At 40.4% G+C, this 26,257-nt stretch overlaps 1 protein-coding gene across 7 annotated transcripts in view; it reads left to right on the forward strand.

Annotated features, from left to right (window-relative positions):
* Window positions 1-12,316: 12,316 nt before the first annotated feature.
* Window positions 12,317-26,257, forward strand: part of chl1a (cell adhesion molecule L1-like a) — a 60,414-nt gene continuing 46,473 nt past the window's right edge. For 5 of the 7 annotated variants that reach the window (XM_084365574.1, XM_084365577.1, XM_084365580.1 and 2 more), the window contains exon 1: window positions 12,317-12,690. The gene's annotated coding sequence lies outside the window, so the exon portion shown is untranslated. The remainder of the gene's footprint in view (window positions 12,691-26,257) is intronic. The other 2 variants (XM_084365575.1, XM_084365581.1) reach the window with 2 other exon arrangements.

Below are 26,257 nucleotides of genomic sequence, written 5' to 3' on the forward strand. Positions count from 1 at the left end.
ATGTTAACGTTGTCAACACTGACTGACGTTAATGTTGATGACGCTAACTAGCTTACCTAGCTAACTCAGCTATCTAACATTTTTTTCAGGGTGGCAACAGCCAAGACTGTTGATGGCTGTCGAAACACAGATACCACATGACACCAACGTTGTTATACCTCAGTAGAAGCTGCACCCAACAGAATTCACACACAGAGACAAACAAAACAATTGTTTTGGGCCTGACAAACATTTTAAAATTATTCATTCACAGTCATTATAATGTTTCTAAGGAAAAGAGATCTGTTTATTCTGCACCTTTCTACAACCTGTGTAAATGTATTATTTTTAAAAAATGATTTGTTGCGATAAAAATGTTATCAACAAGGTCTGACATTGATTACGCATGAAGCATAGACACACACTTTTACTGGATGTGGATTCTGACACTGAGTGAGATAAGATAAGGGATAATTTCGGTGTAACAGCAGCACAAAGACAGAAAAAGTACAGATAATAAAGAAACTTAAAGATAAGTCTTTCTACGTATATAAAATAAAAATAAGAATAGATAAAGTAGAAACCGTAAAACAGCAATCAAACTAAAACTTAAATAGCTCCATAGCTTTATGGCACAGAAAATTTGCTTTAATACCAAACAGGAAGGACTCATGGATACATTTCTTGCAACAACAGATGGTGGTGTGCATAAAAGACCGACTCTGTCCATTATCAGCTCTTATCCCTCTTAGTCATTTAAACAAACCCATGCAGAGTGATGCCCAGGGGAGCTAACAGTAGCCTTCTCCTTTGCAACACGAAGGCAATATTTATTGGAAATGTGGTCATAATCTGGATCATAATTTATCAGCACTTACAATACCGGGACTCTGCTACAGAGGCTGATACTAATTATCTCTAGCACAGTTTCATTAATTATATCGAGCTTACTCAAGTAATTTACGGTTAACAGTTGATTGCAGTGAAACGGCATACAAAGATAAACGGATTAAAATGCCACACGTGCTGTAAAGTAGCAGCTCGAAATGACATTTACACACAATGGGATGAGATTTTTGGTGAAGCTCATAATGGTCAGTTGTGCTGGAGACTGTCAGAGGTGTTCATTCAACTCGATGGTCATTCAGAGGCTGTCGTTTGTAGTGTTATTACGCAAATGTCCGGTTAAGTGGTTTTTAGTTGGCGTTGGTGAGGGGCTACTTGTGACCAATGGTTCTCTTTGGCTAAAGCAGTTTTCCTACCATCAGCATCTCAGCAATGGCAACTGCTAAAACAAAAAGGCAGCTTTACATGAGTGTGTCATTTCAAAATCAAATACCAAGCAGCAGTGCGTGTGTGTGTGTGTGACCTGAAAATTGCGGCTTTTAACAATGAGATTTCAAGTCAGCATAAGGCGACTTTAGGAGGCATGAAAAGGCCAGAAAGTCTCTTCCTTTTACTCTTTGCAGCCTCACAGTAATTTGGGGTTTAGTGTCTTACTCAAGGGCTCTTTAGCCGTGTTTGTGGTCTGTATCAACAGCCACCTTGCAGTTGATAGTGTGCAAATTTAATAGCCTGCTCAACCTCACCCAGTGCCAGGAATAAACCCGAGAGAGTTTCTTACAGTAGTTTGTTGGTAGTCAGTATCCCTGCCTCTAGGCCAACCTTGAAGTTTTGACAAGATTAAATTGCACTGACATCATCATCTCCCGATGCCTTTACAGCCCTGGTAAAAGGTCCCTAAATCCTAAAGTCGCAGTGCAGACAGAATTAGACTTGCTGCCTGTAGCCTTGCACTGCTGAGCAGAAAGCATTGAGAGAGGAGCAGGTGGCAGCACACATTACTGCCCACGTCCTCGTGCCAATCTAAACAGACATTTTCAGTGCCGCTCATTTGGTTATAAATTCTGCCAATGGCAACACATAAAGTGATAACCGAATCAAAATTGCTTTAATGCTTTCAGTCAGGACATGCAGGAGGGGAAGTGCTAACTGTGGTAAAGAATGGGCAGAGGAGATTGTTAAAAGAAACAAGTTGCCATGTGCTAGGTTTTTTCAGACAGGACGTCTTTCCTGCTGTCATATTCAGGGATACCTCGTTTGACAGCATGAAGGAGACGTACAGATTTAAATCACGCTTTTAGGCACCTGAAACTGTTTCCATAGAGACCGACCATCCTCATGTACCGTGGGCATATACTCACCTAGACATCAACAATGTTTAGGTTGAGCGGATGTTCCATTTAGTTAAGGTGGTATAAATATTTTAACTGTAAAACTGTTGGGGGGGATGATACAAAAGTACTTTCAGCTGAATATTCATTACCTATGAATATTTTATCTTCCAATTCACCAGCTTCCCATTGATTCATCTTTAGTGTGTGTGTGTGTGTGTGTGTGTGTGTGTGTGTGTGTGTGCGTGTGTGTGTGTGTGTGTGAGTGTGTGTGCAGACATGTGAGTACTGTGTGTGGTTTTCAGGGTTCAATTCTGCTGCCTGATATTAGGCTGTCTGACATCTCCAATCAATAAAGCTACTCAGCCTACAAGGTCAGCCTACTTCAATTTTCTTGCACAAAAAAGCAACTGTCACACACAGTCGTTGGTCAGCTGCAGGATCAAGTGCAGATATGGACACAAAAGAAAAAGATACAATTGTAAATATTTACTTTTCTTGCTGAAAAGAAATGAATTCAGAACATGTGTTGCAGAGATATCTGCTGAAGTAAGCATGCTGACCAGCTGTTCACGTCCTTACTGTGTGTTAGTGGTGTAAACATCGACACTCCCTCATTGCGTCAAGCTCGGGTTTGAGACCGTTAGCTGTACGGCTAACAGAGCTAACTAGCTAACAGCAGCTATATTCAGCAGCAATTAACAGTCACACTATCAATATGCTGCACGCTATTTGAGAATGAATTCGACACGTGGACAATTCTTACATATTACACCTTTAAGTACGAGTAAAATTACAGAATTGAACAAATACTCAAGTAGCTACCCCAAAAATGACCTAATTACGGTAATTTGAGTAGGTGAAATTAGTTTCTTCCAGCACCGATGAAAACCATCTATGACAAATCCATTAAGAGCAGAAAAGAGTGAAAAAATTCTAAAGCTTCACTCAACTTGCTTAAACCAAAGAGTTCTGCTTGGCCCTCTGGTGTACCTCCTTAAATGAAATGTTTACCTCCTTCATGAGAAAACAATGCAGTTGGGAATTGCGTTTACTTTCATTTTGAGAGCATTAGAAGCTTATATGTAAGTGAACCCTGCAGTATAATGGAACAAACAATGGGGATGTCACCCAAATCTCCCTCTGCAGAGATCGCACCCTCCTTCACATAAACAGTGCCGTCATCATGGATGTTCTGCTAACGTGCAGCCCGGGGCTGCTGGCATTTTGTTTTCACACATTATTCTAAAGAATTCAATGAAAAGATCTATCTCGGGTGAATGGAATTTAGATACATATAGGTCCAAGGTGCAGACCACAGTATGGATTTTCAATAGTCTCCTCCTAATGAATGTTTTCACTCTTTTCCTGTCAATAACACAACGATCCCCTGCGCTTAGCATACATTTAAATCTACAAGCATATAAGCTTTTGTAAAAAACCAAAAAATGATCTCAGATAATTTTTAAAGATGTGCTTTAGTTGCAATTAAACGCCAGTGACAACATGCAGTACACAAAACGGTCTCATCAGCACAGTCAAGAAAATCACAAAAACACAATTAACCTCAAACAGCTGGTAACAAGCTACGACTTGGCAGTTCTCAAGTGTTAACTTGCACTTTTTTTGGTGACAAATGATGTGGAAATATTGCGAAAAGGCAATGTTTTCTCATAATGGCCAACATGAACAGCAGTAGATCTGTTTGGCTCTCAGAGTTTCATGGGTGATCATTAGCTGGTTAAGGGTGAACACATCTGTTTCCCAATGCCTTTGCCTAGCTGAGCATTCAGGATGTCAAAGACATGAATTATTCAAACAGTGTGATTAACACAAAACGCTGACTTATGAGTATACATGAAACAGATAATCTATATTACAAGTGTATGAAGACAAAACGTTGTTGGTGCACTGACAAAACACAAATGAAACTATAAGATTGTGTTTTTTTGTTATTATGACTTATTGCTTTCATTTAGTGCTGCACTTATTTTATTACTGCAAACTAAAGAAGAACTAAACCAAAATGATGTGATTTCCCACTTCGTTGAGATTCATTTTATATAAAAATTGTTATCTTGAATGTGCTTGCAATAATCCCTGTGCTTGACAGTAGTATTTCAACTTTATATAAAACTTTTTTCATGTCACGATAACAAAGAAATGATTCTGTTCCTTCACATCTGTCATTGTGCAAGGATTTGTTCAGTGGGCTAAAAAAAAACAATGCACCCTTTTCTCAGTAGAAAAGGGCTTCATGTTCCAGGTTAGACAGACTAAAGTGTTGGCTGTTTGAGGCAGAACCAACTTTGCAGTGTTACATCAACCTGTTCCTATTTGCATGGCAGCAAAAAAACCAAAACAACAACATTTTTTCAGCACTATAAATATATAAAGTGAGGCAAGAGCTTGCTCTGTCCCTCTGCCCCACGCTCACATACACACACAAAAACACACATATTTCCAAAGCACAGAACAACACAACAAAGCATAAATGCACCCCTTAGTCACATATTCCCAATGTGCACGTGTATTAAAGTCATTTAACATTTCAATTTAAATTCTTCCCCTGGGCACCAATAGTCGAACGAGCCGCCTGTATAACACGGTTAAGTGGTGATGATGTAACTTCTCGTATTCCACTGCAACACTGATAATACACACATTCTCACACGCTCACACCCCTGGGTCTTGAGTCAATAAATGGAGGCAGCTGGCTTTGATTGCACTTATCAGTCAACACATATTCCCAGTCCATCTCCATTTAGCGCCCATTGCAATGCTGTTATCTTGTTGGGCAGCAAATATGAGATAATCGTTTGCCAGAACAACTGAAATTGAGCATGAGGCGTTTGATGTTCCCACTGTAGTGTGCGCAATAAAATCAGTCATTAAAAAAATGCATGCAGCGATACAAGACACGTTCTCTGAAACGTTCTTCTCCAGAGAGAGCCTTTCTCAGCACAGTCACCTCCTTTCTGTCTGGCTGGCGCTCTTATGGATATCAACTTCAAGGTAAGGTTGGACACCTGTATGCTGCACGCCATGAAAATTGTACTGACGGGAATCGAGAAAGATCCCTGACATCTTCAGGTCAACGTGCCCACAAGCTCAGTCTCAGTACAGAGAGGCTCATAATTAGATGATTTCATACAGTGAGCAGTAGTTCAGACATTGGCCGCGTTTCCCAGATTCGTTAAGAAGCTCTTAAGTGCTAAGATCTTCTTAGGAGCGCTCTTAAGAACGCTGTGAAAGAAGGATGCGTTTCCCAGAGTCGCTCTTAGCTTAAGAAGATCTTTCACTAAGAAGGAAATGTAAGATCGAGCTGACCCACTCTTAACAGCCTTCTTAGCGACTAAATGCTCAGTGATCAAGCGCGTCAGGGAAATTTACATCCTCCACTTTGCGAAATAATAAAACAATGCTCAGTGTTGAAATGCGCTCATAGCTGCGGACCACTGGCGCAAGAAAAAAAAATAAGAAAATGGTAGATGAAAACAAACCTTTTTATTGAATTACACGTCTAACTTTTCCGCAACATCTGCATATATGAGTTTATAGTACTACACATAAAAAAAACAACAACCCTGTGGCATTTCACAGATATCAAGGGAACAGATGTATTAAACTCAGCTGAACCTCATCCAGAGAGGCTTCCCCTGCTACTCTGCGTTGCCAAAGTCCGCGCGTGTGAGAAACCATGGCTGCAATACAGCACATTCTCCCTGCGAACCAACAGCGTCGCCGTGCGCGAAGCCGGACGGTTTACATAAATGCATAAGTGCGTCAGCACTTCTCCCCTCTGGACGTGCTGTCAGACCGGGCTGTCCAGGCAAAGTACCGGCTGCCCCGTGCGGAGATCCAACGGCCGTTGGATCTCTTTGCCTGGACAGCCCGGTCTGACAGCGCGCGCACACACACACGCACTTATGCGCTGATAAAGAGGTGGGTGATCGATCTGCCTGGCATCGATTGATTCAGCACAGCAGCACCGCGGTGGACAGCTCCCACTAAGAGCTTCTTCAGAAGCTTCTTTGGCTTGATCTTAAGGTTCTCCTAAGAAGGCAGTTAAGAACGCATCTGGGAAACACCCGTATCTTAGCGCTCCTTCTTAGCCGAACCCTTCTTAAGAGCCTTCTTAAGTCCTTAAGAACGATCGAATCTGGGAAACGCGGCCATTGGCTGTAGATAATCCTTGAAGCGCTGCTTACATTCACAGTCTGAATGATAGCCTTGCCATGGCAAAAGGACAATCAGTCAAAAGCAGTTGGCAGTGCTGATCCCACTGAAATGTTGGTTTTAGGGCTGAAAGTCCTCTATGGGTGTAAATCACAAGGCCAATGATTCCAATATCATCTGAACTAAATCTATTACCATTTAGTTTGCATTTCTGCCATATACGTGTCATCTAGTGGAGCCCACATCAATCCAATCTTACACTCACTTTGTTGATGTTTTAATTACACCAATATTGATACTGATCATATGATATTACGTTACGTGACTGAAGCTGCCATCAGCCAACATTAAAATAACTTAGGAATGTTTTTAAAAGGACTGCTATCAAATCGCTGTTGACCCTCCTCATCACTTAGAGGTAAGGGAAAACCAGTTGTAGTTGAGTGAGCTAGAGATCGAATGACGAGAGGGAGAGGGAGAACAAAGCAGTGAATCAGAGTAAGAAAACATCCGCTTGTATATAAACACACACAATCCTCCAGATTTTATGTGAATACGGCCAAAGTGCACACTCGAACCTGTCCACTGTTTACCTCTCTGCTCTGCCTATGTGTGTATGTGTGTAGCTCGGCCCCGCCGTCAGTCAAACAGACACATACTGTTCCTGTCACTTTATATACATTAATGACAGACCAGGAGCAGAGGAGAGAGACAGAAATAGAGATGTAACCTTGTCACTATATTTTTAGTGTGAGTCCCAACCTCAGGCTGGTATTGGCTTATGCCCAAAAGTTGTCACCCAATAAAAACATCCTGAACACAGCAAAATACTAAGAAGGTCTCCGCAGATATAGACACTGCTGCATAGTTCTAAAGGGTCAAAAGGTCAAAAGTAATGACTGAGAAGAATTACTTAAGAGTCAATTATAAAGGTGAGTATACACATTTGTTTAGTTTTTTGTTGTTTTTTTAAGGAAAATCCTGCATTGTATTCCTTTAAAAGTAAAAAAAAAAAAAAAAAGCACTATTGTCTTGTCCTCTTTTTGGTCCACTCTCTCTCTCTCTTTCTCTTGCATTTACCCTTATTCACCTTCTTTAACAATTATCTGAAGGTCAGTTTAGAAAAGACTGGCCACATTTTGCCAAAAATTTCAAATTAAGAGCCATGATATTTTCAGGTCTGCCTGGAACTTAACACAGAAAATACATTTCTTTGTACTGTGTGCATCAGGCCAGTAAGCCGGCAGGGAGCCCCAGGGCACCCCCAAATTTTGCCAGTCGATCGCAACTTGCAAGACCACCATCAAGACTTTAAATGAAGTGTTGAATATTATCTTTAACTGTGAAGTCAGTAGATTTGGTGATTCAAGATAAGATACGATAAGTCTTTATTAATCCCTCACCAGGGAAATTAACTATTTACTACTTGAAATTCACTATTTGATAAAATATTTTGTATTCAGTCAGATCTGCCTACCTGTATCGCTGAAATAACTACACAGTATAGGGAAACCACAGGGAAATGTACTTAGAAGCTCCCTCTGGTGTTTAACTCAGATAAATAAAATATGCCCGCAGCAGACCCGGCAGGAGAAACACCAGTAGAATATTTCTTGTCTAACCAACTTTAAAATCCACTCAGATCTTCCACATTCAACCAGAAACAAAACACTGGGAGAAGCAGTTGTGGTGCACTGGCGTAGGTTGCATGCTCAGATACACCTGAACAATGTTAATGTAGACATGTAATATAGATACTGTATAGTGCACATCATCATCTTCTGTAACTGAACATGAATCTGACCTTTTAAACATACTATTTTCGCTTGATCAGTCAAATGAAATTTCCCGGCTTCTCTAAGATAACACAACATCAACATATAATGTTTGAATGTGCCCAGTATATACTAAAAGTGAAAGCCTGATTGAATTATTTACAGCTCTCTGAGCTTGTGCAAGACTGTAGAAATACCGTTTCTGGGTTGTGTAGCTGCTCCCTGGTGTGAAGGCCATCTGAGATGTCACTAGGGGGCATTGTTATACCACAGGAGGAAATACCTGCCACCAATAAAACATACATCCATTACTATGGCAACTACATTTTCCACACTCCCTCCTCTGAGGAGTATATTTTTTATGTTTTCTCAGTAGCTCAAAACACAAAGAGCAGAGGTCAGCGTGAGCGACTGCACGTATTGATAGGAATAAATTGCCGTGAGGAATCAGACTCAACATTTGAATTAAGAGTTTTCAATTTGGCAGATATGTTATTTAGAATGACTCCTACTTAAACACACTGTGACCGAAACGTGGAGAGGAATGTACAGATCTCACTTATCAGTGCTGAAGTGCTTTGAGCCAGAAAGAAACACAACCTGAGTTCAAGATTACAGGTCAGCATAGCACAATGGTCTTATAATGGGTGAAAATGTGTGATCTCAAAGCTGTGCTCTAGTGTCGTTCTCTCTACGGAGGGGATGTCAAGGTTCACAACACAGCATTCAATGCTGGTTCAAGTGCTAATTGGAATGTAAGCTTCTTCTCGAACGCCTTACAATTATGTTTGGACCTTGTGGGAACGGAGAGTGTCATGGACAACTTGACAGTGAAGAGCTTTGTCTATGGTCTATATACGTTGGAGGAAGTCTGAGTGTTTTTGTGCGTTTTGAATCCATTAAAAGCCTTAAATCAAAAATCAAATCAATATTTTATAAGATACCTCAGTTAAAACCTCTGAAGGTCAGTGCTGTAAAATACAAATTGTACACTTCGACCCCTGTATTAAGAGGCATAAGCACTCATAATAAAGTACATACCTTGAAAATAAACCAATGAATGAACTACATTTACATTCTTCGAATATTGGTTATGCTGTATGTGTGTTTTGTAGCAGCTGCACTCTACACAAAGCACTATTACATTGAACGGCCTCGCCAAAGCCTAACCTCGATCACCAAAGTATGCATGGAAATCAAAATCTCAAATTTATAGTCCAGCTTAGCGTATTTGTCAACACAAGTGTATTTTTACACAGAAGTTTACAGGAGAGGGAGAGCATGCTTCACTGTGATTACACAGTGAGTATCAACTAAGACAAACTGTACATACAATTAAATGCTTATTCTGCTGTGTCAGCAAGTTGTTGACAAAATAAGGTAAAATTGATTGTGCTTGTATCTGAATCAGGATAGAAACATCTATAATAGTCACTGACACAGGTCTTGAATTCACCTGATACAGCACTGTGCACCAAGTTTGAGATGTGCAGATGTGTTTAAGAATACTTTGTCATAAGTCTCATTTGCTCGCCTTATATGTGCCAGAACGCTCTGATAGGCCTGCAATACATGCTGATTTTCAAATGCTGATTAATCAGACAAGTATTTTTTTTAGATTAACCAAGTAATTGTCCAAAGAATCAGGAAATAGTGACAAAAGGCCAATCACAATTTGCGAAATCCCAGTTTGATTTAACACACAAGTAGCGAGACAAAGTCATTTCTTTAGACATTTATTATTTAAAATAAATGAATTGACGGTCTGTGTTCAGCTGACAGATTATTAATGCTGCTGATGTGCTAAAACATTCCAGATGTGAATTATCAAATGGATCCTAGCTTGATTTTTTTTTATTTATAGCAAAGAACATCTGAACATAATTTGTTTTTATCTCTGCCAGAGGTTATGTTTTCGCTTGTGTCCCTTTGTTTGTTTGTTTGTTTGTTTGTTTGTTTGTTTGTCAGCAGGATTACGCAAAAACCAGTGAATGGATTTCCACGAAACTTGGATGGAGGATGGGTCTTGGCCCAGAATAGACCCCATTAACTTTTGGTGCAGATCCAGATAAAGGGAGGGATCCAGGACTTTTTTTTTGGGTTACTTTCTTTGGCATTGTAAGATAGGATGTTTATCAACCTTTTCATTAATTTCTCAGGGAATAATGGCTGCAAACCAGTCTTATGGATCTTGAAGGGAAAAAAAGCTGGCACATTTTGGTGTCTGGTACCTGTGAGTGAGTAAAATGAGATGCAGCTCCAGATAAAAATCCAGATCGAGATTTAGATGTGTTTCATTTGATATTGGATTAAGCCTGATTGGATTAAAGGGGCATGCTCACGTTTTGTGTACGTGTGCACGTCTCTTTGTGTTGTGTCTTTCTGTGTGTCCACATACCTGCACTTCACATTCCTCTGGGAGACTTGGGTAAACCCTGCAGTTGACAGAATGTTTCAGCTCTTTGAAAGTGAAAATACACAACATGTTTTTCATTCTTGGTGAGTGTTAAATGTGTTTGTTCACTCAGATCTGATACGACTCAAGTGTGGTACTGTGGGCGAAGTGAATTCAGATGGGTGTGTCACTCTGTACAAACACTGGAATAGTTTTATGTATCTTTACCTACTCACTCTAAGTGTACATGAGAGAAGTAGCACTTGTCCACTGAAATTATAAGCTATTCTTTAGCTGTATCACCTTTAAATTTGAGAGAGAAGCTAAGTCCACTCAGCAGCACCTATCTTTAGAGATGCAGACTTGGCAATTATATGCATGAATGAACACTGATTGTCCATTGAAATGACCTATAACAACTGTAACTGGGAGGCTCAACTGTGCTTATTCCATATCTTAACAGCACTGTGGAAAGAGGGCGTCTACATGCACAAAAGGATCCTATTGCTGAGCTTTATTCTGTTTCTAATCATACTGAGGATATGGTGTTTTGATTAAACATGATGGTTATGGTTACTGAAATGGTTATTCATATCCCTATACATGATCATAACAGTATCAGGATTTGTGATTGTCAGCCTGTAGATGTGTCTTGATGTCTCACCATCTCAGTCTAAGGAGGTCAGATACCAGGATTTTAAACCTTGATATAATGCCAGTAAAAAAAACACAGCTAAAATAAAATAAAGTCCTTGGCATGAAATGACATAACTTTTCTTTCATTACATTAAGAACCTGCACACGGTGCTGGTACAGAAAGAGTAACATACCAACATATTTGTGCAGCCTTGGGTTGCAATGGGGAAATTGTTGTTTCAAGTATAGCCATATTATTGGCCAGTACTGACCTATCACAGATTTATCAGATCGGCATATATATTGCCTGATATCCGACTAAATGAAAACATAATGGAGAAAAAGATGCTTGGAATAAGAAATTATTACATTCCCAGTGAAGTTTATACTGTTTCAGTGGACTGATATTATTTTAGACAACACATTTTATTGCACAATATCCTGCCTCCATTACAAATCTTTGTCTGCATAGACTTATCACTCTTTCTTGCCCACAGTAGACTATTCCTTTATTTGTTATTTGTTCATTTATTCACTGACATGTGAATGGTCCCTTGTTTTGTTTTTTTAATGCACTCACACTGACACATCTGTCTAAACAAAGCAGACTTTTTACTGCGAAAACGAGCGTGGACAGCTTCTGCTCATACTGTACGTGTTCTTATTAGTTGATGGGGCAAAATAGATAGTGTGACAAGAAGCCCAGGTCTCCCCTACATCGGCCATATATCCTATTGATATCGAATCTTTTACTCTGTGGTTATATCAGTATTGGCATCGGCTTCAAAACAACTGCCCGTGGATGGTTGTTTGTCCTAGGTTGTACCCTGCTGTCACCCTGAACCATCAGATAATGGATGGAAGTATTTAAATGTGACACTTTAGACAATATGTTCAGAGACCACACCAAGGAGTACTCCAGGTTGCACATCCAGGTTGCACATCCAGGTTTCTTATCAGGGTTTCCCAGGTTATGGCATTAACATGAGCAAAACATAAGCAGGATACTCCAAACACCAGGACTTTAGTGTGCACGTAAACGCACCATGAAGCTGCTGGGACCTGTGACAGGCCCTTTGATTGACACTCGGCGCGCGCACACGCCGGTTGAGATATTTCCCCACGCTTTGCACGCGCACATATTTGACTTAAAGCCTGTGGGTGCCTTCCGGTTATAGTATATGACAGCAGACATTCCATCTTCATGTCAGTCATTCCGTCCTCGGAGTTACAGCTTGTCCTTTGACCTCTGCGCTGCTAAAATAGAGGAAGGACCTTGTGGAGACCGGAGTCACAGCTGCAGTTGTTGAGTGCGCAGCTTTTGGCCGCCAGTCAAAAAAAGAGTTTCACACCGTGGACGCCCGGGGTGAAAAGGTGGACTAGCTACGCACTTCATTCGTCTCAAAGTGTTCCTGTGGGAGCTGTGTGTGTGTGTCACTCCCTCAGTCTGACTCATACTCGCGGACTAATAGCTGTCATCACTTTAAAGTTTTGGACTCCATACTTTGAAGACAGAGGACTCCTGTCATCTCCCCAGGTGCTCGTCTTATGGGTAAGCTCTACAACAAAATGTACCTTCAGACAACTTATTGTTTGTGACAGAAAAAGACCTCCGGATTCATCAGACAAGCCAGCAGCGTGCGTTTTAAAGCTCGTAGTCGCCAATAAACGCATCACGTCTTGTTTATGAGTGGAGATCAGGGGCGGCTCTCAGGTAAACGCTTCACCTGTGAGCTGTCTGATACCCGTGGAGCTCAGAGACAAAACAATCAGAAACAAGCCCACAACAATGCAGATCATTGGAGCCAAAGCTGAACAAAGTCTGATATCGAAGACAAAGTCAGAACATGTTTTTCATGATTTTTATCTTGGCTAGTTATTGTCTGAGCTGGTGATTCAGTGTTTTCACTGTGTGTATTACTCCCTCTGGAGATCATGCATCTTTTAACACGAATGCTGATTTTCTCATCATCCTGACATTAGTGTAGTAGTACACACAACTGTGCATACCATTTCCCTTATATATTTAAAGCCACGTCACAACTCTGTTTAGTAATCTGTAATCTCATTCATGTATTTTACAAGTAGCCCTTTTCTCTGTGACCAGCAGAATGAAGCTAATCCTGGTGCCAGCATTAACTTCAAAGTTACCTAGGATCATTCAAGTGAATAACACATGATCATCCCCCAGTCAGTACTAGTTCAAACATGAGAGTGCAGCAGGCTGTGCTGATTCCAGTTAGGGCTGGGCAATCTATTGATACAACTGATTTTGGACATACGTGTGTTTTTTTCCTGCCTTTAAAGGCTGCATTACAGTAAAGTGATGTCATTTTCTGAACTTACCAGACTGTTCTACTTGTTCTCTTACTTGCCTTAACCCACTTAGTCATTATATATATCAAAAATCACATTGTGTTCATATTTTGATAAAGCACCCTACAATATTATGATAATGTCCATATGAAGGTATTTGGTCAAACATATCATGATTTGTGCCAGTCCTAGTCTTTATGAAGGGCTTTTAAGGAGATAGATATTGAGATATGCATGTTTATCATGATATTACAAAAGAATATTGGTTATTTTAAGGCCGTATCAGCTAGTCTTAATAAGCAGGGGTGTTACGATTCTCCAAATCCACAGTTCGACTTGTTTACAATTTTTGATTTTAGTTTTTTTAAAGCACTGATTTCAATGCTGCTTTTAGACTCGCATCTAGATTTGTAAAGATCAATGGCTAGTGGTCAGATACTGCCTTTGAATTAGATTAGCGAAATTGAAAGGTCATTTTGATCGATTAAAACCAAAATGTTGTATCTTTTTCCTATCCCTCATGCTGAGTAACATTTATCAATACTTTTTATACAGCAGTTGTAATTAATTGAGTATTAATTGGAGTCAGGTTTTCATCAACAGTGTTTTACATTTTCAGACTTGCTGGGTGATTTATCCGTACAGTCACGTTAAACTCACCTCCTCACTGGCTTGCTGCCTCTTTCAGAAGTCAGAATTCCTTACATGAATAGAAATGGTTTAAAGTGAGTTCAGTTCTCTTGCTCTCTTGTTGCTCTGTCTGGTCACTCAGAGAGTGAAGAGGAGTGTCGGTGGGTGAATTGCCCAGAGCATTGGCCATGCTCAGGTCCTGTGAAGCTGGCCTATTCAAGCCTCTGCAGCTTTGTCACAGTGAAATGGGTCGAGTCTCCCTCTTTGTATGACCCAACTTGACTGAAATGTGGTAATTGGGGAATCCTGGGATCCTCACTCCCTGTGGTGATGTTTGGGCCAAGCTTTGAATAAATTCATTTCCAGTACAGCAAGTTGTTACATGAGAAACAGGTCAGCTTTTAATTTAAACTTTGAATCACATCCAGTTATGTGTTCATTCAGGCGTGGTGTGTCTCTCTCAGATACTTTCTTTGATGAATGATTGATAGTTTCAGTTAATGAATATCTTTGTGTGTTTGCCTGTTGGTAGGATAAAATAAGATGTCACCTAACATCATCTAATAAGATGATACCTTGCATTCTACAAAATTCAATGAAGCAGAAAATCAGCAGGTTAATCAATAATGAAAGTTAATCCTCAATTGTAGGCCGATAGGCACTCACAATTTGTAATCTTGGATTTAGTGCTGCAAATAAAGGATTATTTTCATTATCAATCAATTTGCTGATGATTTTCTCAATTAATCGTTGTCTTTGTAAAATGTTAGAAACAGTGAGAAATGTTCTTCACATTTCTGGCCAATGTGGGATGTTAATGGAAAATATTTGAACTGGTCACACATCTAGATCTATAGGTTCAATTGCATACACACACACAACCTCTGCTAACCCTCCGTGTTGAATGAAGCTCCATGTGGGAACAAGGCTAAGAAGTCAAATGTAGTTTGTGCGATGCTACTCTCCAGTTTAGTTGTAGCACTCTCACTATGCTGTATCATGTTAAGATCAAGAACCGGGCTCCAGGTCCGAAGATGGCTCACAGCTAAAGATCACATCACAGCTAGCCGGGGCAGGAGAAGGTGTGACGTGTGCCGATCAGTGTGTCAGAGAGACAAGCTAGCTCTGATGACCGACTGCTGGACAGTGCCAGAGTCCTTTTAGGCAAGTCTTGCCATTCGGCAGCCATTTTGGGAATTCCCCCCCCCGGCAGTTATTTCAGGCTAACAAGATCAGGCCCCTATCTAAATGACTCGGGAGACAGCCATGACTTCACTTTCAGCAGTCACCAGGACATAAAAAGTGGAAGTACAGAATCATCAGTCAAATCGAAACAAACAAACAAACGCTTAAAACATTCTGTGACTTTGCCCCAAAATAAAGTTTAAAATGCTTTTTTTTATCCCACAGGTTGTACTTGTACTATGCACGCACTCAGTTTTCCAACAACAACTTGATGACAGCTCATCCTACTGTGCAAGAGCACTTGAACAAAAAGTATAATATTTAATGTTTGAATAACCTCACCTTCTTGTTGATGAAGGTTCTCAGTCATCCAGGTCGTGGTAATTCTGAGTGCTGTATTGTAGGCAACTGGACTTGTTTCAGTTTCTTGAAGACGTTTCACTTCTCATCCAAAAGGCTTCTTCAGTTCTCTCAGAACAAGAAACTGGACTTGTTTTAGTTTCTTGAAGACGTTTCACCTCTCATCCAAGAGGCTTCTTCAGTGAAGAAACTGGACTTGTTTCAGTTTCTTGAAGACGTTTCACCTCTCATCCAAGAGGCGTCTTCAGTGAAGAAACTGGACTTGTTTCAGTTTCTTGAAGACGTTTAAGATGTCCTCAATGAAGAAGCCTCTTGGATGAGAGGTACAGCACTCGGACTCACCTTTCTTTGTAATCCTGTGCATTACGTTGATATTCTTCTCTTTCCATGCCTATAAGAAGTCCGTCTGCAGCCTGGTTACATGCTGCCATTCTGACAGACCTCCATTCCGACATTCCTCCATTCCGACATTGTATTATTCAGACATGTCACCATTCCGACATGTGAACGTCCCGCCATTCCAACAAACCCGTAACCCTAACCCTAACCTTAACCCTTTTAAAAGATGTGTCGGAATGGCAACACGTTTAAAAAAGAAATAAATACCACCATTCCGACCTTAGGAGGCAAAAAATGTCGGAATGATGGGACGTTTAAGTAAAGGTTTAAGTGTTGCCATTCCGACAATTAGGGCCTAATGTCGGAATGGCGGTTGCCTCCCCTGCAGGCTCACCAAATCAGTTTAATCTGTCGTGAACCTCAGCTGTGCTCTCGCGTCAGTGCAACAACACAATTGGCTGATATGTTTCCAAGCAAACAATTTTCTTTTTTGGGGGGAAAGGGGGATGTGTGTCATATCTGGCATTACAGACTTTTCCATTCAAAATGGCTGAAGTGGTCTGTCTCGTCTCTTATAACGTCTCTGACAGAGCTCACAAACGAAAGCTACTATGATTAATTGTCACTTCATCGATGCTGACTGGGAGATGGAGTCCAGTGTGCTTCTCACTCGGGGCCCCTCTGTCCTGCACACGTCAGACAACCTCGCCGAAAAGCTGACTAATGCCGTAAAGACATACTGTCTCAAGGGCTGTGTGTTGGCCTGCATCCATGCCCATCCCCTTAGACTCCAACCCAAATCCAGAAATTAACTGCTTACTGACCAGTTAATGAATGACAGGTTATTAAAAACAAAATTAGTTGAAACGGCCATCCATACTGTCCAACAGTCAGAAATCCCAAAATACTCAGTTTATTGTCATTTATAACCACGAAAAGCATCAAATCCTCATATTTGAGAAACTGGAACCAGCAAATAATTGGCTTTTTTGTTAAAAACAACTAAAAACCAATTCAGTGATCAAAATAACCTCCAATTAATTTGCCGGTAATTGCTGCAGCTTTACTTGGATAAAGTCCACTCACAACACACAAATATTTCTGGCTCTGCTCTGCGTTCTTAAGTCTAAAGATTTAAATCTGTATTTCCATCGTGCAGGTTTTTTAGACTAAAGCATTCTCCACAAAAATGGATTGAACATTCAGAAGCTGTGTCTCACCGGCATTTTCTGCTTTATTGGAGGCAGAGAAAGGATGATAAATTCTAAATGTCAGATCAGTGAGTGGTTTGTCTGAGAGCACTTCTTTATTAAGCATGTGCTTGAATGCAAACTGACAGTGGATTCAGCCTGGAAATGTCATCATGATTTGACACCGCGATATGGAAATGAAAACTTTCCAAGGCTTCCCAGTTGCAGCAATGAGAGAACGTACATGTAAAAGTGTTTCAGCAAATCACTTTCTGAAACTTTATCGAGAAGGTGTACACACCGCCACCCTGGGACAGGAATATCCAGCATGTGTTGCGACATGCCAGGCGTGCTGTCTCCACCTGTGTAGTCTGCTTTACAGAAAAAAAGGTAATGGCCCTTCAGCAACCTCTGTAATTGTATAATTGGAACCTGTCAGAGGAGTTTTCCTACAGTATGTTCACTTAGTAGTGCAGTCTTTGTTAAATCCTGGCATTACAGAAGCGTAAACTAGCAAAAACACTTAAAAACTTGATATTTTGTGTCAACTACTATATCAATCAATTCCATGTGGCACATTTATGCGACATTCTGTCATTGCATGATGAATTAAATGAGTTCTATATGCTGCCAAATGTATCGTGACAGAAAAGAGTATGTTTAGCTGTTGTCAGCATCTGAGCAGCTCATTGTTATCCATTAGGAGCAGCCAGCGCAGCGTAAGAGCCTTACCAGGCAGGGGGCAAGTTTCTCAGCCACTTAGTAAGTGACGCGCTGGGAAGAGTAAAACTACATCCAGTCACTTAGTATCAACAACATTATGCTATCAACATGCCGCCACTGCATGAAAGACTTTAACATAACCAAATAATCCAATTTAGTGGTGGAATAAATGGTTTACATTGCAAATAACTTAACTCCTCTGTCACCTCCAGAGGGGTATTGGACGATTAAATGAGGGCGTTTGTTTTTTATCAGAATCTGAGAACCACAAGGAATCAATCTCTGGGTTGGACGTTTATTGACGAGGCAGACACAGTTGGGGATTCCCTTAATTAGAAAGAATAGAGAGGGATGGCGAACAGACATGCCAAATTGCAAGATTTTATGCCATAAAGAGTAAAATCAACTCAAAACACTAGACCACCAGTTAGCTGCTTAGTATGAGGCATTAAAGGTTTCTCATCCCTGCAAAATATAAAACATGTTAAACAGACGCTAAATCCTTTCATGTGCAAAGCTCTCTAATTGCAGCAGGAACAACAACTACACGCAAATGATCATTTTCCAAATGAGACAATATCACTGTCAAATCTTACAAACATTGCTTTAATCAAATCAAGAAATTGTCAAGAGAGCATAACGCAAAGGCGGCAAAATACCTCCTGCAGCAAGGAATGATTAAAAAAAAAAAAAAAGTGATCGTGTTTGCTTTTCTAGAGAAGCACAATAATCACATGCTTTACATATCAATAGACTCGGAGAAAGCATTCCTGTGGATTAACTGTTTAAGTACTGTTTAAGAAGATAATCTGAGAATACTGCATACATGAATAAATTTAGCAGTCTGTGCACTTGAGAAGATAACAGCTGTCAGGAGCAAAGTGACATAGTTGATTTTTTTGTGCAAGCTGAAATTGGCCAAACAGAATCTTTAAGATACAGCCGTCAGTCTCACAAAGCCATCCATCATCTGCAGTCAACGGGTCGGAAGAATCTACAGGAGGATTTTTATGTTCGATAAAGAATGGCAGGTGCTTGTGCTGTGTCGTTCCCATGCTCTTTCCTGCTGTGAGCATTAGTTTGTGCAGTAACTCCCTGCTTCTGCACCATAAAAGGACACGCAGGAATCCCTTCCCCACTTCTCGCTCAATATTTTAATGATGCTTGGTTGGCTTTGATACGAAGATGACCATGAAAGAGAAACTAAACGGGTCGAGCACTGATGTGTGTATTTGGTGGGGAATTTATTGCTCTCTCCCGAGGACAGCCAGTCCACATTTGGAATGCTAGTGAAATATTTACAGGAGCCACCGACACAGGAACTCACCACTGTCAACACTGGTTTAAAATAGAGGGGTCACTGTCAGAAAATCATTGTGTCGTCAGTCTGTCTATCTTGTCTATTTGCTGACAGATTTGTTAGCATCATACTTTGGCTCGTCCAGGGATTCAGTTTATATCCTGTGGAAATTTCTTGAAAATTCTCAGTAAATCTCTCCAGCGTGGATACCATCAGTCTTGTTACCATGGTGTCTGGCTTTCTGCCGCTCAGCTCTGGCAGCTCCTAACAACTAGGAGCAAAGGTCATGACCGCTTCAGCCGACAACTGTTTGGTGAAATAAACGCCTCACACAGCGGGCACAAATAACTTTGCACCCCTCAATTGGAGAAATTGAAGTGTCTCCAGCGAGCACAGGAGGAACATGATGATCTGGCATTGAGGGTGGTCATGTATGCTGTCCTCAGCCTCCCCCGACCCCCCGTGCTGCGCATGCAGGAGCTTTTGCGCAAGTTCAGTTGACAATAGGCTGCATTCCTCCTAACAAGTGAGGAACATGGTTTGCTGGCACTTGAAATGCTCTTCACGGCATCCATCTGCTTCTGAACAGTGCCCTCACTGTTGAGACCCCTCTTTCAGGGACAAACGCTCATTTTAAGACAGAAATACTGAAATAAGTTGTGACATATGCAGAACATCGCCTTGTTTACAGTGACAGCAAGTCCCAGTTGCCAGACTATGAAGTAAACATCCTCTCCGCGTGTGGCCATCTCCTGCAGATTTGTCTGTGAATCACTGAAAACTCTGTTTTGTTTTGGTCCTTGAACCCATAGAGAAGGGGAACATGAGATAGACTTCAAATGGGGGCATATCACACAATTAAGACCGAATCTGATTGTACAGTAGGCACTTGTGTGTGAAAACATGATAAGTGGTCTCTGTGTTTGACAGGGGTGAAGAATTTGGCTGTGACGCATGGTTTCCATGTTCATACATGTTCCTTTGCTTTAAGGCTGGGAGGATCGATATGAGTCACAACAGTTCCCCACAACTTATAACAGGCTCAAAACATGTCTGGGCTGTGTCCCATTTCCAGTGTATTCCTTGATTTTAACTGAAGAGGGCAGGTAGGGAGAAAATATCTAGATGTGTTTCTTAAGTGATAGTAGCAATACTACAATAAAAAAAACAAAAAACTGGATCAGTAAATTGGTTATATTTAAGCCAAATCAGATGTGTGTCCTCAGGAAAATGTACTTAATGAATAAAAAGTACTCACCAACATTCATTATATTATTATAATTTTTTCTTATACATACATTATCTGCAGGGGAGACTGGTCCATAGAAGCAGAGGAGGTTGCTCCACCTGTATTTTTAAGTAGCACGAGGGATACAATAGAAATTGGTTGAAACAACACGTCACCAAATCTCAGTATCATTTATGAAATAATTTTTCTAGCAACTAGTGTAAAATAAAATGACACAGTGGGTTGGTTTTCCTCCTGTCCTTGCCAATTTTTTGAGTCACCAGCTGCCAGTGATTATATGTTTACTGTTACTCATTCATAATGCGTAAGCAGCATTATATTAAGGGCCGTTTCGATACCAGTATTGGTTATGCCTAAAACTGCTGGATTGGGTATCAGTGAGTACAAGATCTTATTAAACAGGACACCGGTACTTTCCAGCAGCATTCCCCACACCTGTACGCATCTTTTACTGCATGAGTAGCCAGTATAATGTATATACAGCATATACTCGTGTAACTTCAAGCACAAGACAGCAAACTTATTTGTTGATAATTTTCTTCTTTTTCAGTTATGACTGACTGTAAAACTAGATAAGTATAGGTATTGGAATCAATACTAGGTACTAGAAAAAATGGTATCTGACCATCATCATCTAATTATATTATTGTGGCTAGTTGAGGTGGAGCTCATGTTAACTTCTTCATTCATTGTTGGGTACTTGGGGTTTGTATGTAAAATCTTGATTTACAATCTAAAACAAGATGTAACACAACGCTGATGTCACTACCACCACATATCACCTCCTTTTAAGTTGATATAACAAACTTGTTACCAAAAAGCTGCTCCAGCAGATTTGTTGTGTTTCTGGCTATTAGGTGAATGTCAGTCTGATACAAATTAACCAAAATGATACATTTAAGGGCCACAAATGTTTGGCATTTTTGACTAAATCAGTTATTTCATTATCAAGAAAGTTTGCTGATTAATTTTCTGTTGGTTCAGTCGGATTAATTGGCTAAGCTTTGGAGCTCTACTTACTATACATCTTTAAACCAAAGAGCAGAAAGGGCAGTGATGCATGAGAACACATGCTGTAAGTTGAAAATATTATCTTAGTGGCTTTTTTCATAATCATTAAAGCAGCAGCCTTTTTAATGCTGAGATTCACCCCCGTGATGAGCATGTTGTGCAAGTGTTGTACAAGCTTGTTTGAACGCCTATAGTGGGTCGCAGTAATATAGGTTGTTTTATCTTCATCATAATATACCCAGGCCTCCTTAGCTCTGCTTTTGTAGCACACCATGGGAGTATTAACTTTGACCCTTGCACTCCAAGCGCAATGATTTTGCTCATCTACTGCTGGTATTCCTAACAACAGGCTCTGAAGTGAATGCCTGTCTTTTCCTGCTGCTGGAATTTGATTCATATGCTAATGAGCTGAATTCCCATGGATCTCTCTCTCCTGTGCCGTAGATATCACCCCCAAAACTCTCCCTCTCCCCTCTCTTGCTTTCTGTTTGTTTTTGTCAGTCTTGCACTCGCTAACGTTCATGCTTTCTCGGGGTCACAACCTTGATCACAGTAATCTTGCACATGACTTTTTGAGTAGTGGTATGCAGTTCCACCTTTGTTGATCTGCATCTTCATTGCCATCAGGCCAAGTAAAGGTCCAGGTAATTCAGCATGTATCACCCTGCTTATCAGAAATGCTTTTTTTCATTGAATAGATAAATATGAGGGTGATAAATATTATCTTTTATTGTCTTGAATTTCCTGTGGAAGATGTTTTCTCATCAAACTGCAAAATGGTTACTTTTTGTTACCTTAATAAATAGAGCCTGACCGATACTGTATATTTGGGGCTGATGCTGACACCGATATAAGGCTAAATTCCCATTGCATCCAGCGTTGTGGCAAAAACGCAGGTTTGCCCATTCATTTTAATGTGGGTAGTCCGTCTTGGCTGCGGCCGTGCGTGCCGTCGCAGCCGGCTCCGGTGGAATAGTTGAAGAGGACTCAACTTTTAAAGAAATGCAGCCCGACATCACGATCCAGTGGCCAATCACATAAGCTAGCGATCAGACTATGACAGAAGCTACAGTGGAGTGTGTCGTGTGTATTCACTCCGTTCTGCTTTGTGCACACATCTGTGGATGCAAACGATCACTGCAGGACCGGCATGCTTAACCTACTCTGGCAGAGGCATGACTGGTGATCATAAGCAGCATAGAACGGGTCAGTAGCAGGGCATGTTATTTAGCATGGATTAATACTACAGGGGGAACACAACAGACATTTCTCTGTGTAGCGTTAAGATTCACTTTCACTTCGGTTCACTCACATGCCCCAGTTTAAAACACAGCAGTGATCTGCCTGTTCCTGGTTGTTTACTGTTATTTTTAATCCATTGATGAGGACAAACAATCACTAGTAGGAGTAGCATGCTAGTAGCATAACAACATAGCAGCTTCGTCTTTCGGCAAACTGAGGGGTTCCTAACATGTCACACACATGGACCACACTGCTGCACCAACCTGCCGCATTTTGCAACAAAGCTAGATTTGGTGTTAATGCAGTCTTCGGGTTTAAAAAATTCCGATAATTTATTATTATATTGGCCGAGATCCCTCAAATGTGGCTTGTGACAAAGATGCGTACTTAATGAGGGCAGCATATTTATAGTTTAACAAAATACATTGTCATTAATGACATCTGTGCACTGAAACTGTAAACACTTGGAATTTCAATATTATAAATTACCCCAAGCACATTTTTCTGCAATTAGTTCTGTAAAAAAAGACTTCTTATCAGCACATATCGAACAAAATATTCACCGACACTGATATATCTGGGATAGACCAATACCTGCCGATAATATCAACCAACCAATATATCAGTCAGACTCTATTAAAAAAACAAAGGACTTAAGTCAGTTATCTATTTGTCAATTTGGTAATTATAATTGTACCCTGGCCTCATAAAAATACTTTGGATTGATTTCGGTTTTGGATTGGCTTGAAGGGCTGTGTTTTTTTTTTATGAGGACATGGATTACATAATGACAGAAAAACCACTGCCATTAATCTGCGTTTAAAGCTGAGGCATGCATTCTAGAGAAAGTTTATTATTGAGTCATATTCTCAGGTGTCAAACAAGGCCACCGGGATGCTAGCCAACCCAAAGTGTCAGTATTTGACAGGTTGAAGATTATACACTTCCTTAAAGTAGGCAAATGGCAAAGCTGTTTTGCAGTAAATTGTTACAATAATACAAAAATGTAAGTCAGACATTGGTACCAATGAGGCTGTCTACTCCCAGCTGTATCCAAATGTGAACACACCTGACAAAAAAAGGACAAAATGCAAGAATATTATTTGTATGTTCAGTATGAACTCTTCAGCCAGCAGCTCCATGTTGAATGTTCAGATGGTCCACCACAGATGATGCACACTGTAGTGCAGAGGTTAGCCATTTGCAAGTATGCGTGCGTTTTGACCAACAACACATAATAACCAGATGGTTTTACAGCAACACTGTTGTGACAAATAAACTACTGACCCTCTTTTGAAAAAAGTAAGGACGAGTAAAACTCATCCATCAGTCTGAAAAAACACCCAATGTATTGAACAACAGCAATAACACACAGGCTAATTCACTCTTGTCATGGTAATTATAATTCTTGTAAGTCTCCGCCTCTTCATGGTAACAGCCATATTTTTTGTATCACTTTGAAGTTTCATTTTTCATCGTGAAACTTTACTGCAAAGTTGTAAAAACTGAATGTCCTCCTTACTCCTACAAGTGCCTTTGCGTGATAAATAGAGGAGGTATTTTGATAATTGTTAGTCAGCAGAGTTGCCAAGGGGGATGTTGCAATCTTTCTGATGTACAGTAAACAAGCTTCAGTTGATACTTGGCTCTGAATCTGAGACCAGCCACACTGAGTTTAATCACTACCTGCCAACATGTTGAATGTCGGTGTTGAAACATTTATTAACCTGACGGATCCTGTCACTTGTTATATGGCCCACCTGTTCTCACGCTGAAAGACGTCAAGCGGTGCATCATCTGCATACAGATCGATCCTGGCCACCATGTCCATCACCACATTTTTTTCTTTGCTCTGGCACGTTGCTCCATACACCAGCTCCCAAACTTCCGATGCAACACAGTGGAACCTCTAAAACACTCTTTAATGGACCCTTTCAATAGGGCGCACAGACCAGAACAAACACTTTCATTCATGGTGTTCCAGAAATGCAAATGAAGCAAGGTCCTGACACTTTCACAGGGGTACCCCTGTCATGGGCTTGTGTTAGACAGCAGTGAGGCTATCACTCAGGCAGGGTGATGCAAGGTACAGCTCCTATGTTTTCTGTCCAGAGAGTAACTTAGAAGCTGATGAGTCTCCTCAAGCGCTGTTGGCTCTGAGCCACAGCATTGATGTAACAGATTACAGGCAACCTGGGTTAAAACAAGCGAAAACAGGAAATGATAGTCGGTTTTCAGAAAGAGCTCTTGAAATACCTCAGCTGCTTTTAGTGATGTGATAGTAGCACATTATATGTCATTCTTGTATTAGGATGACAATAATTGTGTTTTTAGTTGATTCTATCACTGATAGAGATAACATGACATAACATGATATTTTCTCAGTCTGAGTTTTATTCAATTCAGTTATCAAAAATGGGTTGTACTTATCTGATTGATTATATGTTGTGAGCCCTTGTCAGAGCTTGCTTTACAAGTAATGATTTTTGTTGGATAGCTTTGAGGGTGCACTCTGAGGTTACACAGGAGCCTCAGTATCTTGACATGTTGCAGCAGATACTTCAAAATGCATTGATTGCCAGCTGATTATGAGAAGGCGTATGGAATTTATTCATGATGAGTTCTGTCACATTACAAGTGTAGATGAAGAATGTAGAATATTTAGCAATTAACTGTCAACACTTATCATTCTTCTTATTCATTTAATCTACAACTGTTCATAAGTACTTCACTTTTATCTTGTTTTTTGCTTAATGCTGCTATGCATTAGACTGTGTATTATTATTGCCCCATATGCTGGCGATTAAAAGGTATTATATTTTTGAAGCTGTACAGATTATACATGATATCTCTTAATGTCACGCACACTTATGGGATTGCAGTCCTGGCTCAGACTCTCTTCATCCAGACAAACAGATGTTAAGGTAGAAATATTACTCCTGATCCTTTTGTGTCCTGTTTGGGAAGAAACTAGGCTGCAGGTGCAAGCGGCTTGAGGAAAGACCCAAAGTGACATGAAAACAACTCTTTTCTTTTCAACTTTTCTACCTAAGGCTTGACTAATGGCAACCAGTTTTAGTTGTTTACAAGGCAGGATGGGAGAGTTAGAGTGTTCACAATGGTGTGCTACAAGACCAGACACGTCTCAACCTGAGGTGAGCCATCATAACATTCAGTGTGTGAGCCCTTCGGAGATGAATGTTAATCCCCTGGGTCGCGCTGTTATTTCTAAACATCACAAAGTGGCATTTATCATAACTTGTCACTGAGTGCATGAAAGTCTCTGTAGCTTCATGGGTGGCTGTTACTGTCAGATATTTCTTTTGACTTCCTACAATGAGAAGAAAAGTGAGATGAGAGAATTCAGTGTGTCAACAGGTGCTTTCACTGTCCTTTGTCTCAAGTGGAAACAGACAATTTACTCCTTTGGACTCAAGACTTTGTAGAGTTGTGGGTGATTGTTACATATTGTTAAAGCAAAATGAATACTTAGAAAGGTAGACAAGCTGAGCTGCAGAAAAAACAGGCCCATTACAACCTACTTGATCCATTAAACAAAAAAAGTGAATAAAGA

This window comes from Pagrus pagrus, assembly GCF_965226575.1.
Source record: "Pagrus pagrus genome assembly, chromosome: 11".
In the NCBI taxonomy this organism is placed as follows: Eukaryota; Metazoa; Chordata; class Actinopteri; order Spariformes; family Sparidae; genus Pagrus; species Pagrus pagrus.